Source organism: Cylas formicarius, unplaced genomic scaffold, assembly GCF_029955315.1.
Source record: "Cylas formicarius isolate icCylForm1 unplaced genomic scaffold, icCylForm1.1 PGA_scaffold_8__14_contigs__length_24414737, whole genome shotgun sequence".
NCBI lineage: Eukaryota > Metazoa > Arthropoda > Insecta > Coleoptera > Brentidae > Cylas > Cylas formicarius.
The window spans coordinates 8,811,386-8,830,088 of NW_026844361.1; the positions used below are offsets into that span (position 1 = coordinate 8,811,386).

The 18,703-nt window shown below is 33.9% G+C and overlaps 1 protein-coding gene across 3 annotated transcripts in view; it reads right to left on the reverse strand.

Moving 5' to 3' along the window:
* LOC132706666 (lachesin-like) overlaps positions 1–18,703 on the reverse strand; it is a 358,621-nt gene that overhangs the window by 160,832 nt on the left and 179,086 nt on the right. The window lies entirely within an intron of this gene.

An 18,703-nucleotide genomic window follows, 5' to 3' on the forward strand; every position in this document is an offset into this window, starting at 1 on the left:
TAATCAACGCCGCCGAGTTCCAAACAATTTGATAAACATTAAAAAATGAGTTTTTTCGTTGCAATTTGGGCTTTCTGAAATTACAAAACCTAGCAAAATCATATTTGGGAGTGCCTATGCTTGCTTTGTATTTTACAATGAATATATTAACACAATATTAATATCAGGTTAAAAGCTAAAATGTTTTTCCTTTCTGTCAGATTGCTAAAAATACCAGAAATCTTTCACTTCTCTCAGGAAACTAGAAAACAAATATACCAGTTATCAGTAACATGATCTCGAATGATTGATGGTTTTTGATCGTTTGAGCTTCAAGTTTCCATTTTGTATAGTAACACTATGGACACCTCAATCTCATGCGTAGGTTTAGGTATTAATTTGTGGACGTTGAAGAGCTGTTTATTTCTATTCTGATCTTAATTTCTTAGTCCGGATCTAGTTAGTCAGTGGTTGATAATTGGTTGGTGATTGGTTGAACCTAGATATTTGTATTTTTTGAAACTGGAGAACCGGAATATCATTTGTTAGAATCATTGTTACTTAGTAACAACGGGTGAGCTACCCATTACCGTTATTGTTAATTTAAAACAGAATCGCTATGAATATCCTCTATAATGCAAATTCTCGAGCATTAAACCCGGCACTAGTCAATGGCAATATAACATCAGAGCTACCTCCCGGCATTTGTTTGAAAGTGACGCAGTGCGCCTCATAATCATATTTCTTGTGTAGTCATTGTGACTCCGTGGTTTGTAGGAATTTTGTTAAAATCTTAAACTATAATAATATGGATTTATAAAATAGTATTCACCTTCCCTTGCATAAGACTCTCCACATGATAAAAAGACAAAGTAACACTTGGTTGCTGAAACTCACCAATCCAGAAAATATAAATAAAGAATAGATCTATAATGTCCACACCGACCTTTTGAAACATGTAACACATTTGCTAATAATTCGCTGTATAGAGCGAAATCCATTTGAGGGCCAAAAACGCAATTTAAAATCAGACAGAAACCTTTGAGGACCAGGCGTTTGTGTTCCTGTATGTGTAGTACAAGAATAAATCAGAACTATCTAGAAAAGGGTTTAGTAAAAGATTTTTGTTCCAAACTGTTTTGCCAGACAGAAGTGAATGAATGAAGAGAACATCGGATAATGTTTCATGTTTAGACAGAAGTTGTCTACTCAATAATGGAGAGAAGATCAGATAATTTTTCATGTTTCATTTTGGTTGACGAAACGAAATATATACGCTATTGAAAGTTGAAATTTAGAAATCCAAGAAAATTTGGGGAAGATTTTAAGGCAAAAAGAAGAATGAGTCAAAGACCGTGTTCTTCTGAACTTGACTGCATCCCAAGATTTCTAAAAAGTACACTGCATTTCAATTACTCTTTAAGCGGTTTCACAGAACAGATTTGCTACAGGAAGGGATCTTGGAGTTGTATTTGATGCGAGGTTCGCGATTACTCCTCATATGGATCAGTTGGTGCGCAGCGCATCTAGAACCTTGGGTTTTGTGTTGCAAAACTGAAAGCATTTTCTTAGTATCCACCTTTAAACTATTATATTACTCTTATGTGCGGTCCAAGTTGAAATTTTGGTTCAGTCATGTAGTCCTCTATTTATAACTGTCATAATAAATCTGTTGAGTTCGTCTAAAGGCAATTTCTGAACATCCAACGAGATCTTGAGCATAATCATATCCTCCCCAGGTTGCCTTTGACTTCGCATCTTTTCTGTTTCTCGATTAAGTCAACTCTAAGATTTTTATAGAGCAAGTATCTTTTCACGTTCCTCGTACAGGCGCTAGATATCAACCTACATTCTCCTTCGTATTGGTCCATTTTTTTCAAATTTGCTCCAATTTGTCCAAATAGTTGAGAGCCATGTCGAAAGTTTGTAAAAAGTCGGACCATCAAACCATAAGCACCATTTTTTAATTTCAATAAAAGAGACCGCGTGAAATTATATTAGCGGCCGATTTTACATGTCGCTACTGGAACTGAGAAGTGAGTTGAATTTGGGACAATACATTTCAGTGACTTTTCGTCCAACACAAAGCAATTTGCGAATCCATCTGCAGATTTAAATATTCGTCTTAAGTAAAAAAAAAAAAGCGACCTGACAACGCGAATTTACCTCTCCTTCGATGCGAAATGAAACTTTGAAAGCGTTCGGTCGGTAACGGCCATGCTGTATTAAAACTTCGTCATAGGTTAGTTGTTCGAACAGTGGAAACTATTATCAGTTTCTGTCATGGCACACGGCCCGCTGAGCAAAGGTTGTTTGTGTGCTCCAGCTCGAAGTTGCGGATACATTTCCTGCCGAGCGGGAAACCGTATTTATCAACGACACAGACGGAGAAGTCTTCGAAGTAAGTATTAGTTTCCCGAATTCGTAGCGATCACGATTTACACCTGAACGTCTTACATAATCAACGCCGCCGAGTTCCAAACAATTTGATAAACATTAAAAAATGAGTTTTTTCGTTGCAATTTGGGCTTTCTGAAATTACAAAACCTAGCAAAATCATATTTGGGAGTGCCTATGCTTGCTTTGTATTTTACAATGAATATATTAACACAATATTAATATCAGGTTAAAAGCTAAAATGTTTTTCCTTTCTGTCAGATTGCTAAAAATACCAGAAATCTTTCACTTCTCTCAGGAAACTAGAAAACAAATATACTATAAACTATTTCAGAAAGGGGTAGGGTACTAAAATGGGAAGTTCCATCCAGTGTACAATTACAGGAGTAGGTAAACTTTGGAGAATAAAATTACTTTGGATCCCTATTTAAAATTCGATACAAGTAAATTCGTCATTTCTGTATGACGGATGACAATTACACATTAATGGCAGAGAGTATATTATGAAACAAGTATGGTAAACAGCATTTTAGGCACTAGTGGAGCGAATGTTTAATAAATGGGTGACTTAAAAAGTTTATCAAACGTGTTGCATACGTTCTATGACTGTTAGTGTTGGGGTACACTAACCAAAACAAAACATACATTCATTGACATGACCGTCAGAATTGAAAAACGTCAAAATTCAAGCCCTGCAGGTAAAATCTTCGAAAACATCCGATTGCTCCCAAGCCTATTCCGGAAATGCCCGAAGGGCCTCGGATCCGTATTTTTGCTAATATTACTGTCACGTACTATAATTTTCCACTATGAGTGAGTGAAAAAAAAATTCATATGTTCATGATTTCATAAAATACAATAACCCGAATTTTATTGTGTAGGAAACTGAAAAGGTTTTCAAATTATTGTGAGAAATACCCATCCTGGATAAGAGTTCTTTAGAGCTTAGCCAGGATGACAGATAAAATTTTATCAAGAAGTATTTATTTATTTGTCAAAATAAATATTGTCCCCTTGAACGTAATCCCCCTTCAGATATAATACACTTGTGCCTACGTTTTTTCTAATCCCTGAAGCACTTATGGTAAGCACTTTCTGTGTTATTCCTGCGATTTTTTCTTTATCTTCTCGATAGTTCCAAACCTCCTTCCATTCATGGGTTTCTTGAGTTTTCCTGTTCCGCAGGAGTTATATCCGGTGAATATGTTGGCTGATGACCAAAAAGTTAGAGACAAGCAACGATGAGTGAGCAAGTGCAAATCCATGAATTGTTTTCTCACAATTCCGGACGTTTTCTTCGTATTGCTTCTCGCAAACGCAAAAACAACTTCAAGTTAATACTCTTTGTTGATTGTACGACTTCGTGATCAAAATATATGTTAGGGGCATGTGTACCAACATAAGAAAGAAAAAATCGAAGATCGAATGTATGTAGTTCGCTCAATTAGTAAGGTCACATTACTTTTTGAACACACCTCGTACATAATTGAGCATTATTTATAATGCTTGGACAGTTTAAAAAGTGTCCGAAGAGATTTGAGAAAGTCATAAATTATATTAAAATGATTACATTGTCTCAGCAGTATGTGTAATGTCGACTGGACATATTGATAATATCTTTATTTATATAAGACTTAAATTAAAAAAAAACTAACATATATCTTAGAGTTCCCATTTATTAGAGTAGCTTCCACATTCGCGACATTTCGAGCTACATAGCTTTTTTCTTTACAACACTTGCATTTGTTAGATTTACAACTAATTGGTAAATTGATTCCTAGCATAAAATTGATTTAGAATTATATATTTGGTACCTAATTTATAAAGTTTTTCATTGCAAGAAGAAATGCCCAAATATTTCTTTCATCGTTGCAACCTCTGTTATCATCTGAACCTCGAACTGTAACTATGTTATCCTTTTGAGTGTCCAGGTATTTTAAATTTGAAGTTTAAACTACTTTTTTAGCTTGTTTTTTAGATTGCTTGCCAAAATCGCCTTAATATTCTTCACATTTGGTTCTTGCATGATCTTGAAGATATCGAAGTATGTTATGTATTATGTTATGTTGGGTTAGATAGCCAAGATTGTAGCCAAATATTAAGAGAAAGTAATCCCTAGTCGATGTGTTGGACCTAGCGCTTTAGCTAATAAATCTCCTATAGACTGTAAATTGTTTTGGTCTTTGATGGGTAGTTTTAAGTTTTCTTTTAACCTTACTCCAAACATCGCATCATACGGAGTACACTTATACCACTGTGATGAGATTTGTTCTTCATCAGCTGCACAAAGCGTAAATCTGCTGGTGCTGTTGTCTTCCAACCACGAATAAATCATATTTTCTACTTCCTGATTCACTAGTTCTACGAAACCATGAGCTTGAGAATTTCTGGGCATCCCATGTACCATTTTAACTTGGACCACATGCGACATGGCTCCTTATTAGTAGTGTTAGAGAATTCTCTTGAATTGTCACTTTGCAGAACACTGGGCCCACCAAAAATCGTAAATATTTCCAAAAGCACGTAGGCTACATTATCTGCACTTTATCTTTTATGATGTAAGATAGTCTTGGCACACAAGTTTGAATTTATATTCTTCATCTTGACATCTTGAATGCAGGTCTTTCTTAGTATTGGTCTAACAACTAAACCTTTTTCTAAACCTAAAACCTAAAACCTAAACTGGTCCTTACCATTCTCTACAGGAACTATAAACTTTTCGTAGCTGCAATAGTCATTACGTCAAACTTGCGTAAACACTGTTAATGTTTGGGTTTTTTTTGCTTGAGAAATTTTACCTTTTACACTAACTCCAAGTATCGTATTGTAATAATATGTGTATTCTGAGTTTTAGAAAAATATATTTGATTCAAACGTTTGATGAAACGATGCTTGATATCACTTACGGCTGCTAACTGTTCCTGCATCTTATTGTAAGTTGAAACTCAACTTAAGTTATAAAACTGAAAATACTGAAAACCGTCTGGAAACTCGTCAAGCCGATATGTCATCAAATTCTGATTAGCCAGCAAGAGTCATCTACACACGCACGTTGTGTAAATGCTATAAATTATTCATTATGCCCAGAAAGGTAATAGCAGTATTTGACTGAGCAATGTCAGAAATTATCATTAAGACACACAAATTTGTTAAATTGACCAACTTGAATAGCCATTATACAGAATGATCGAGTATTGTGAATACTTTCCTAAATAATCAAACTGCCCTTAACATATATATGGATAAGTTGGTGACTCGTCGATTAACGAGGGTTAGTCAGTACCTTCAGCAGGCCGGGTTTACCACTAGTACTAGGTACTGTACTTCCTCGAGTGTACAGGGAGGGTTCTTATTATGCAGGTATAATGGATCGAAAATCGCGCTGATCATTTTAAACACCGCAGATAGAATAGGAGTAGTACCTTCGGGAAAAGCGAAGAGACTAAACATCTTATCGCCCATGTTTGAACTGGAGAGGAATTTTTAATATAGGGTTTGTTAAACTTCCAGTCGTGCCGTAAGAGAGCCATTAATTTCAGTGGTTTTGAAAATTATTTTAGTGAAATGATAAGTAGTAGTAGTTATGGATAACGCAAGCTATTATTCAGGACGCATAGATTCCAACTTCATCTTGAAAAAAACAAGAAATTATCGACTAAGAAAATTCATATTGGACTTAATGGAATGGAATAGAATGGAATGTTTAACAAAAATTAAGGGTAATGACAAGTGACCTATGCATTCATAATGAGATTCTACACTCAGCATTACTCCTACAAGTTGTTACAAAAAATATGCGAAGTATTATACACAATTTTTTTTAAATGAAATACGAGCCTACCTGACCTATAAAACTCAGTTTGTGGTTGTGAACTGTGAAAAGTCGCCTTATGCGAATGGAATGGCTGGATTCCCTCAGGGGTCACCCTTACCTCTCAATACTTTTATATTTGATATTGGAAGCTGCTTTCACCATTCAGTAACAGCCTCATTCGCAGATGACTTAAAAGTAAGAGAAGAAATTCATTCCCAATCGGATATTTTAAAACTCTAGAATGATCTCGATACGCTTGTTATGTACTCTAAAAATCACAGACTTTTTTAAAATCTCGATAAATTGCAAATAATGCAGTTTACAAAGAAAAAAGAGCCAATTAATATTGCCTTAAAGTTATACAATACAAAACTTAAGCGAGTTACTTCAATTCAAGATTTAGGAATCATACTGGACTCTGAGTTAACATTTAAAGTACAAGTAGAAAACATTGTAAACAAGGACTTGAGAAACATATACTACGCAACATCAAAAGCTTTCGCAACCACAAATCAGTCATTCTAATTTATATTTATAATAAATAACCAAAACAACGTCGTCAAATCCATCTTGGAATACCCATCCACTGGAATTCGATGTATTGCAATATGTCTATCGGACAGAGAATGTCCAAAAAAGATTTATTAACACCACTTTTCGTATGAAAATAACATACAATTTTAAACATTAAGGTCGCTTGAAACACGCAGAAATTTCTCAGACGTAATTGTTAACAATCTTATTAAGTCACTTTCTCGTACAAGTCACTTATCTTTTAATACTAGTCTTTATCGAGCGCGCACTAGGCTAGCTTTTTCTGTATCAATAATCAGATCCCGTTATCTAGTTAAATTTCTTTTATATTTGCGACCATGTGTAATCCTATGTTTAATTTGCATTATCTTAGAATTGAATAACCTCGTCTGCCTGTCGGTTAGCCTTTTGGTTTATAAAAAATAAAATTTAATTATTGAAGAAAACAAATAGTTCTTTTTTTTTCACTTTTTAGTCACTTTGGGGACTTGGCTCATTCATTTCGTTAATATCCAGCTCTATAATTTTCATTTAACAAATTTTTCATTCGGTGAGCGATCGCAGCAAGTATATGTTTTCCACAGCGTCTTATTGATTTCCTTTATTTACTGTTCCTTCGCCCGTTGATTTTTTTTTTTTGGAAAATTTGCCGCGCTCTGCTTTTGTGATCTTTTATTAATGCCTCGCAACACACACAACACGACGAGGATACAGAAATTAAATATTGTTCTTAGGTCGAAATGCCGATATTATAGAAACGCGATGGCGGGGAATCGTACAATGGAAAATATGGCGCCAGCTCGGTGAAATATGTATGATGTCGAACAATGTGGGAGTTCTCGTTTCGCCCTGCTGCAATATGATGTCCGACTTCAACAATGGCCCGGTTAGAATTTAATCCGCTTTTCAAAAATCGGTTGTTTCTATGCATTTTTGAGCTGCGATAGCACTGAATCGCCCGATTGTTTTACATGTAATAGCGCGTTAAGAGCTCTAGCAAAATAATAAATAAAAAATAAGTTTTCCCCAGACGAAATCCACCAATCCAATTTTGTACACCGAAAATTCAAAAATTGTCAAAACATGCAAATTTTTCTAAAATTTGTTTATTATTACTGAGTTATTCTACAAAATTAAAACTAATTCTAGAAAATTAATAACATTTCTAGAGAGTTCTAGAATGTTCTGAATAATAATGTTCTTTATATGTCATTCCACATCATATTGAGACAAAAACAAAAAAAAATCCTGTAGAGCACAGAAATTATAAAAAACTAATACTAAAATATTAATATTAATAATACAAAATTAAAAATGTCTAACTTTTAAATAGAGATGTAAAACTAAATTTATTATCGAGCTATATTAAGTAGGAGTTACAACATTAACATATAAACATAACAGAAAAGAAGTTGTATGCCTTCATATTTTTTAATACTAATTGTTAGACGGGGGTGGGCGGCCTTGAAAACAGTGCATGGATCAGCCCTTATTAGGTCGTTTTTTTGGATTGAAATGGCACAGAAGTTTCGAGTCAGGTTTTCTTTACAAGCGCATGTGTTTTTGTTGAAACAGTTTTGTGGTGGTCTGGTACACATTTCCCAAACCATAAGCTGACTTGTGCACACCCCTGTATTTTTTGTTAGGTCCACGGGTACACGAAAATTATATTTCCCATCCACAGCCATACCCTCCGAACTTCGTTTGGCACATTTTGTCTTTTCTGTTATTTTTTTTTAAGGTTACATTTTCATTGGTCTTTTCATGTTCGTCAAATTTTTTCATCACTATCAATTCATAATCAATTGAAAAGCATTATTTTGAATAATTCCTAAATCGATAATGTCAATAAAAGCTTCTTCTGCAAATGTGTTCATCAAATTTGGTTGACTTCTGTGGTTTTTTTATATTTCACAATTTTTTTTCTGCTCCATCAAAAAAGCAGATGTAGCTTTTAAATTTTTTTATTCTAAAAAGTTTAAAAACAGTTAAAATATTGCAAAAATTTCAAAAAAAATCATATAAATTTCTGAACATTTTTGGTAAATTCCTAATAATTTTCAAGAAATTCTAGCTGGTTCGGCCTCCGCCAAGAAAAAAGTGTCCTCAAGAGAACAAGTATTCAACGGGACTTTGGGTCACATTATGCATAGCGTTGGTAGCGTAGCATAGGGCATGAGATTTTTGAGCCACATTTAGAAAAAAGGATCTAAAATTAGTTGCAGCTTATACCTTAACAATGATAAAAATGGACCTTTCCACTTTTTCCAGGGTAACTTTTTGTGTGTTTTTGAAAAAATTCTTTGATCTCACGTATCTTCAAAATTATTTTATTAAAAGCGCCTTCGTCGTAACGGAACTGCTCCACCGTCATCTTATTTGCATACCGAAGAATTTAATTCTGCGAAAGGAAAAATATCTGCCGTGTCGATAGTAAAGCTCCCGCGAGGCTTAATAAAAGAGTAAAATAATCAGGTCGTAGTGCAGTTCTTTTTTAAAAACTGAATTCGCCTTCAAAAAATTCGAGAAAATGCGATTTAACATTTCCTTAGTTTCAAGTAGCACCCCGTCGATTTTACGTCCCAGATAAAGCCGGTAGCTCCTTTGAACTTTCTTGTACTGGCGTAATTAAATTCAGCCAGTCTTTGTAACTACGGTGCACTTTTTCTCGAAAAAAAAAACGGGAGGACATTACAAAATACTCGGAAAAGGTCCGACGTTATCCCGAACCTGAGCGGGCAGCACATTCGATTTATTAAAGGTTATATCCTCTCTCACCGGGAGTTATGAACTTCCAAGTGTCTGCCGGCTAGAAAAATTTATGAGGGCCACTCCGTGGGAATATCGCGGGTGAAAAATGTATCTCGTTCAAGTTCTTAGACAATATCGGCGAAATTTCCGCGATATATTATTCTTTTCGCAGGCGGCGGCATCGGTCAGGTCAGAAGCGGGATTGCCTAGTTGGACTTTTATGGGCGTTTAAAATTTAGCCGATTGGTATTTTCTGAGCGAGAAATTTAGTAAAGGATCGAATATTTTCTATGGTAAAAGATGTAAGAGCCAGAACTTGATAGATATTTTTAAAGATTATTTAACCATAGTTGCTACTTATATTTCTTTACTAGGTAACAGTAAGTATTGCCGGCACCACCTGACGTTGTCATTTGTTGACATTTCTAGTAACTTCCTTCAGAACATTTCGTCTTCTCAAAAAAAAAAAAAATAATTTTCGAAGTGGATTATCAAGACAAGAGTGAACTTAATTATTTCTACTGCGATAAAGCACCAATGGCACCAATGGCATCGTAAAATACTGATATATAACGAATTCAATCGTGATCGTTGGCTTCAGGACGAATTCCATAGGATCTTCCAAAATCGGTTGTGCCACAAAAAATTAATAAGATATTATGTGGAAATTTGGCAGTAAAAAAGATTTATGCGTGTTAGATCCCACATGATCTCAAAAACATTTAAGGAAATAAATAACAAAAATAAACAGTGGCGAATCATGAATCCATGCATATTAAACCGAAACAAAACAGCAATCGACTGTAGGATCTTCAAAGATGATCCATATCAACAGTAACATTAGTTCGCGAAAAGAAAATGAATAAAATCGAAAAAAGCCGAAGAAGAGGCAAATCATTCTTCATCAACAATGCGAGCTCTCACACATCGGGTCAGACAAAGAAATGTTTGACCAACAAAAACGTCATATTGTGACGCTTCCCGCACAACAATTATTGTTACATATCATAACGGCATATGACCTACGAGTGAGATAAAGAGTTTACCAATACTTTTTCTACGACCATCACAAAAAAATGACAATTTAACAAATTAAAAATAACAGGTTAACGAATTACTAAATTTCGTACCATTGAAACGAAATATTTACTAGTTGTTAGCAAACCTATTTGTTTATTGTTCAGATCGATTCTGCTAACAAAAATGCAAACAGATTTTTATATCTCGAATTGAGATTAGATCTTCTCCAACCGCATTTGAAGAAATGCTTGTGATTATTTTTCAAGATCAGTTTGATTAATTAGATGAAAGTTTAATACGTACTTTGTTGTAAAAATTTAATAGATCGGGGATGTAGTATCAGGTAAATTATCAGTCTCTTAAAAAATAATTAATACCTGTGCACTTTTGGAGCTCTTCTTTTCGTTTTTTGATATATTTTCTTGTAAAAATATATTAAAATTAGTTCTTTTTCCCTAGCTATTACATGTTTTGTATAATTCCTTAGTTGTCTATAGTATGTAAGATAATGGGGAGATGATGTTCGTATGTATTTTTATTGGCCTGGTCTCTTAACTTCATTAAAAATTAAATATGTTCAGTAATCTATGGAGTCAAGGGATTAACAGTGAATGTTTTGTTCTTCATAGGTACCTATTTATTTAATATTTCAATTTTGCTATCAATGTTTCAATTCAATTCTTTCCCACTGCAACGAGAATCCTTCATTTAAAAGCTCATCCAAATTTAAATCTTATCTTTGGTAAGAATTCCTTCTAAAGCATAAGAAGCATGAAACTTGATAGTGGTCGATAGGTAGTTATAAGAAAACAATATTCTTTTTTAGATTAAAACATACTGCGGAATATTCAAAATTATGGATTTCTAATTTTTTTGTTTTTTCTTATGTTTGTCCTTAAAAAATTATATCCAGGACACTCGAAACGTTTTCATTTAACCTAGTTTTATTTAAACAAGTATACAATACTATAGTGCATCAAAATTATATGTTCATGAGACACCATTCATTAGATAATGATAATTGATATGGGCGTGTCAGTTCTCAAAAGCGGAACGTGGAGAAATAAAGGTAATTTCTTTTTTTTTGTGAAGGAATTCCATCCAAATCGTAAACTGAGGCTGTAGTTAAGACGAAAAATTCTGCTTTCGCATAAAACAAATTTTAAACTATGACTGTGTTTCAGAACCATCTGGCGATTCTAATCTGATGAGTTTTCATTTGTAACATTGAAAGTACTTGCTTGCTTGCCTTTTTCTTATCTTCACCTTCCTTGGCTATTTGTTTCTTCTCGCTGAACAAATAAAGATTAAAATACCCCTTTCATTATTTTAATATTAAAATTTGGCCTCACTGTTGTTGTTGGTAGTCGCTATCTTTTTTCATTCGCCGAATTTAAATTTATCACGGAACACATCTTAACCGAATTACCTCAAATTTCCGTGGAACAAAAGGAGGTTTTAATTTCTGCAGAGCACTACCGTTTTTAATTCTCTTTTTTTATTATTATTATTAAAACCCTCACCGTTTCGCAGTCCGTTTCATTCTTTTCGTACTAATTATTTTCATAAAGGTTTAAATGCGATGTTAAAAACGCTTTTGAATGTGGGCGCTCGCAAAAACCGCGACCAGAAATGAATTATTATCACGCGGGTCGTTTAATTCGAAAAAAAAAATGGGAAGCGAACTCTTCCGGAAAGATTTTTACTCGATGCTCCCATACACATACCGACGGTTTTATACGGGCTAGTTGTGTTATCGTATATTGAGAAGGATTAGTTATGTACGGTACGGATCATTTTAACAGAAAACGTTACGATTTTGCATTTGTATTGACACGGGACTTGGTACACGACTGCGTCTGCAGGGTGAAATATAAGAACTGAAAAGTGCAGTTGATTTTTTATTGTTTAAACATAGATACATATGTTAAATAATAGTAATAGTAAATAATATAACAAGTCTAGGCTACAAGAACTGCAGTTTCTATGATCTATAGCCCCAACGTGTTATTTATCCGTATTACACGAATTGGCACGATTATTTCTATGTTAATGGCACAAATAAGTGAATTTATAAAAATTAAGTGAACACTCAAAACTAAACTTCGAAGTAAGTAGTTGAGAACACCAGGGCTAACAATAATACAGATTGAATTACTATTTTAGCAATTCAGATGTGCAGTGTGTCTTTTTTTCCTTGATATTATATTTTTAGCGTTTTGTACATAACAAAAAACCTTAAAAACAAATTCTTTACACCTTTTTTATTTTATAATAAGTGTATTAAAAATCTCGTTAACAAGAGTTTTTAAAACATTCATAAAGCAAAACAGCAACAACTAACATTTTCGAGATATTATTAAAACTAATATTTTCATAATAAATTCTCATTTAGATTATATTTTTAAAAGGTAGCGTCTGAAATGAATATTTATTTTCAAAACCATTGAAACTTAAAATAATTTAAGATAGTGTGGATTATTTGGAAAACAAGGCATATATATATAAAACAAATAAGCCCTTTTTGAAAAGCTCATAACTTAAATCCTGAAGATGAAAAACGACGTTTACAATTTTGTAATTGTTATATGGAACATATAAATCGGAACCTCAACTCAACGCAAATCCTCATCGGTATTCAGGGTGCAATAAGAATGGTTTGGGCTGGGTCGGGTTTTTGGTTTTCAAAATTTCCATGCTGAAGGTAACATAGAAATTTTGGAACAATAGGTAATAAGAGAGTTGGATAATGCGCTTAGCTGCTGCAAATAATACTTCTTCCCAACTAAGATGCTCTAGCACATAATAGCCATATGGTAGAGTTTAATAACTTTCAAGTTTGGTGCAAATTGCCTTGGTGTCTATGGACCAATCAGGTGGCCTTCGCGTTTCGCTGACCTAACACAACTTTTATCTACGGGAATATGTGAAAATGAAATATATAAAACTCGGAGCCCCAATCTACAAGAACTTAGAGCCAATTTTATTAACTGCATTTAGAAAAGCACCGAAAATATTCAGATCTATAACGCCACTCGTTCAGTTTACAGTGTCGAAAAATGCATAGTATAGAATGTACAGCGTGAGCCATTTATCTTGGGACACTACCTTATATCAGAAACCGTAGGGGATGGAGTCAAAAGTTAAATACAAAAGTTAATTGGGATATTACAAACCTTCAATAAATTTTAATTGTATAGGGTTATTATTTTCGATGTATAGAACTTTAAGTTGGCATTACTGTTCAAGATGGCGACCGATTTAACAGCTGTCAAGTGAGAAACTGTTACAATAATTATTATCCTTTGTTAACTATTAATTTTTTATTGATCGCTTGTTAATAAAATATTCACCAAAGTTATCGCGTATCATGGGTCTTATTCTGTGTAAATCATGCATACATACATAGCCACCTTACACTAACTGAACATATATGGTAACAACATATTATTTATGTTTAAAAGAAAATATTTGTAAAAGTAAAAATATTAGACATATTCAACGTTATACAGAATTGCCTTAATTTTTAATGCTAAATATGACAAGATTATAAAAAAAGGTAGTTATGAAATCCGTTATTCGAGTCCTTTGTCTACAACAAAACTTTCTCAAGTGAAACAATAAACGCTTCCGAATGATGAAACTGGCAGATATTTTACGTCTTGCAAACGGCATTTTTCGCATAAAAAATTAAAAATGTCTGAAACGGTGAGACTTAGGTATAGGACATTATACACTAAATATGTCTAGAATTATGTGTAGAATTCAAAAATGAAGTAATGTACTAGGTGTTCTATTTAAAATAAGAAAGTTGATATTCGCCAACGAAAAATAAAACACCTTGCATATAGAAAATTAAAATAAATTAAAGATTAGTAATATCTCAATTAACTTTTGTTTTTAACTTTTGGCTTCATCCCCTATAGTTTCGGAGATATGGGGGTATCCCAAGATAAACGGTCCACCCTATACAAGATCTTTTGTTATTATTATAGTTGTAATGTAACGTATGATATTATTATTTAGTTATTATTATAACCTTTTGTTTGTTTTGTGTATTTGTTGTTTTAGTTTATTAATATTGTAAATATTCTTGGGTTTAATATAACTGTTATAAAATTATGAAGAAAATTAGGAAGAAACAATACCACAACACGAAAAAAGGCGGCTTTAAAATTACTCAGCTACCAAGTGTGAACTTTAATAAAATATTAGTTTTAATAATACCTATATTAAAAATTAAAACTTCCAATTTGAATGGCATTTTTTGACCACATTTGAAAGAAGAATGTGACACGTATCTCAGTTTTTTTGTATCTCTTACCATATAGTCTATTGCCTACAACATCTGTGAAAAAAAAACCACACTGATCATTTTGAGTTAAAAATTTAACTATAAAAAAGAGTTGATGTAGTAAGTAGATTGACTTTTTAAATTATACAGGTTGAATTATTCTTACACGGCTACAACTTTGGGGCACGTTCTTCATGTTAAATGAAGAAAAAAGTTCATTTAAAAATGGATCTTCTTAGGCCACCGGCTCGGAGGTTGGGGCTATAATATAACCCTAAATATTTCTATAGAGGTCCTTCCGAATTATCTACGCAGATCCTTGAGCCCAGAGTTCAGCTTTCTTCCCACAGATCTTTTGATCTCGATTTTTCGTTCGATAACAAGTCGTGGAATGTAGTAACGCTCTCCCCTCACAACGTGTCCCGTGTACTTGAGCGTTCGTTCTTTGATGGTCGTCGTAAGCTCTTTCTTCGTATCCTTTTGCCTGAGTATCTCCTGATTAGTCCCTCTCTACCCAGGATATGCACAAGACACGACGATGCAATTACATCTCGAATGCGCTGATGCGATCCTCCAGTGAGCGGTTAAATGTCTAGCTTTCACAGCCACAGATCATGATCGAAAAGATATAAAAACGCAGTACACGTATTCGAACCTGGAGACTGACGTTTCTCTCGACTTGCAAAAATATTCTTCATAGAAGGAAAGGAAGCCTGTTCCACAACCTCCCTGTTGATTCTAACCATTGCTTGTTTCGGTGTCTTGGAGGATACAAGCATCTTAGCCTTGGTAACATTGATGTGAAGGCCGTACTGCGTTCTGCTATTTTGGTTTGGTTCCAGTATAACTGAGTGATAATGCACAAATCTCCGGGTCGACAACGATAGATTTAAGAATATCAGCAAACTTCGGGCCTTACGATAGTTAATGGAGCAAGCATGTACGTCGATATTCGTAGAGAGTTCAGGGAAAAAAGAGCCTCACTCCTGCCGACTCCGTTCCTAAACCCGAACTGGCTGTCGCCAATCTATCTTTCATACTTGGAGTATATCTGGGTGTATAGAATAGAGAAACGCTTTGAGAACATGCAACATTACGCTAATCATGCGCTAGTTATTACATTTAGAAGCTTTCGATATCTTGGGTAGGGTCACAATTGTCAACTTCAGGCAATCTACTGCAACTTTCCCCGCTTTATAATAATATGAGTTAAGGACAGCTGTGAGGAGCTTTATGCTCTTATTATCCGCACTGCCAATCAGCGTCAATGTTCCGCCCCAATGTTTTATTATTTTTTTGAAACTTCCTCTGTCCTGATGTCAGGACTTGTTTAAATCGTCGCCTCGAGTTGGTCGCTCAGACCGCATGCCATATCATCGTTCTGAAGAATACTACGGGGATTGAATAGGTCGTGTTTATCTTGCGGCTCCTCTATTTCGCAGCCAATTCTATTTTGTTCTTCGACACTTTCTTATTACTGCCTTATCCTTACTGAGATACAGGGTGTCAAAAATTTTAAAGTAAAAAAAAAAATCAGTTGATAATATTGTTGATATATAAAATAAAATTTTAAACGTGATTTTTCAATGACATGTAAAATACTCTTGGGGACCCAAAAATAAAAGTGTTGTCTTGTTGATATGTAAAAAATACACCCAATTTCAGTTTATTTTATTAAAAATTGAGGGAGATATAAAAACAACAAAAAAACAATCTCTGACATCGTGTACTGAACTGAACCGATTTTTATGTATACTTTCTCATTTGAACTTGGAGCCATATGGTTTGTATAAATGAAATGTTGTTTACCTATTTTTAATCGTAGCTATATGTAATACAGTGTGTCCCACTTATGAAATGTACATCCTTGTAAAATCTTTTTTTATGATTCGATTTTGATAATTTTTTTTGTTGGATCCCTTGTTTTGCTTATTGCTTCAACTTAAACTCATGGCCAACTGAGACTATTTAACAAAAGAGAGAGAAGAGAGAAGTACTATTAGCGATTTAAAAAAAAATAAATTGGCAACGAATTCTTGTTGACGAGTAGGATTTTGATATATTTTTTTGTTGGATAAATCGCTCAAAAACGAAATAAAATCTTATGTTTCAACCTGAAGTTATGGCTAACTGGTACTAATTTTTTATGTCAAATATCGAGAACATAAATTAGGACTACATAAAACCTAATTTCCATGAAGTTCGAATACAGGGCGTCTCGCTTAACCACTACTCCTGTAGAAGGTTTGTTTATGGTTCAATTTTGATAATTAATTTTTGCTGCATTGATCTTACTATAGAGGAATGAAACGGTTTTTTCGTATAGCATCCACTAAAGTTATGGCTAACTGACACAGTTTTTTGAAGCGGAAATATTTTTAGGGATTTTTTCAAATTGATTCACATTCGGGTTCGGGACTATCTAAAAGTAACTAGACTAGCAACTTAAGTTGTTAATGTTTCAAAAAAAAAAGCTGTAAATGTGGTAAATAAAGATTATTTTTTATGGGATTTTAAGATATTTCAAATTTTTGTTATACAAATTTCAAAACTAATGACAAAAAGACATTCACTTTTTGTTATCATCTTAAAACATCAGCATTAATAAATCTTAGTAATCGAAAGAAACAAAAATAAAATATAAATTAGCTAGTGAATTTGTTATTGTTATTTTTTTAATTATTTTTAATTTTAACAAATACAGCGTTGTAAAGTAATTTTAGTTCATATCTAATCATCTCTAATCATATTTAATTTCAAGAAATTCGGTCGTGTCTTTTAGTGAAATATATTCAACAAAAAGAAATTATCAAAATTTAGCTATAAACAAACATTCTACAGGAGCAATGCTTAAGCGAGGTGTCCACCATATTTCGAGCACCCTGTTTCGAACGTCATGAGAATTAATATACATAGTTAGGTTTTATATAATTCTGAACAAGAATTCGTTGACACTATATAATTCTCGATGACTTCAGGTTGATGTAATAAGAAACATAAGGTTTTACTGCGTTTTTTTATTTTTAAATTAATTTAAAACGATGTACAGCCTTAAGCTCCGAATCCGAATTTGTTGCCAATTTAATTTTAAAAAAAATTACCTAATAGTACTTCTCTCTTCTCTCTCTTTTGTTAAATAGTCCCAGTTGCCCCTGACTTTGAGTTGAGACAATAAGCAAAACAAGAATTTAGTGCATTTTTCAGAGACATATACAACAATTTTTTTTTATCAAAATCGAACAATAAACAAATATTTTGTATGTGTGGTATAGTTATTGTTATTCTTTTAGTATCTTTGGTTTTTTTCATGCATTGTAATATTCTGACGGAAATAAAATTAATTCTAATTCTGTACCTATGCCTTTGTTCGTTCGGCATCGATTTGCTTCAGGTAAATCATGAATATCTGTATTTTTCATTGAAAATTGCCAATCCAGATCGAGTCTCGTAATCCCCACCTCGAGAAAGCTTCCTAGAATCACCAAAGCCTCAAAAAAATCGATTGTCGGCAGCGGTCTTGTTGTCATTGGGATCGCGGCGGCTTATTCTCTGCACCACCAACCGGATTATTTTTTCGCCGCTCGTTGAGAGGGAAAAATTGGGGCAGGTGTCTGCTCGAGATAAGGCCGCGGATTTGTTTTGCATCGGGAAACCATTACGGCTACAATCAAATCATTATTTTCTCACCTTCACGTCCCCAAGGCGGCGGTATAATAAAAACCCACCCCGTCCGTCCGCGCCGCTGGCGATTTCGCCGTTACTTCCGCGTCGTTAAAAAGCGAAATTAAGCGCGCGTGCTTTAAAATTCTACAGCTTCCCGTCGCAGATCGTTAAAACTCGAATTAAAGGCCATTATTGAGGGCATAAAACAGGCCACCGGGAGCTCGCGGGGGCGTGTTTGCTTTAAAACTCCC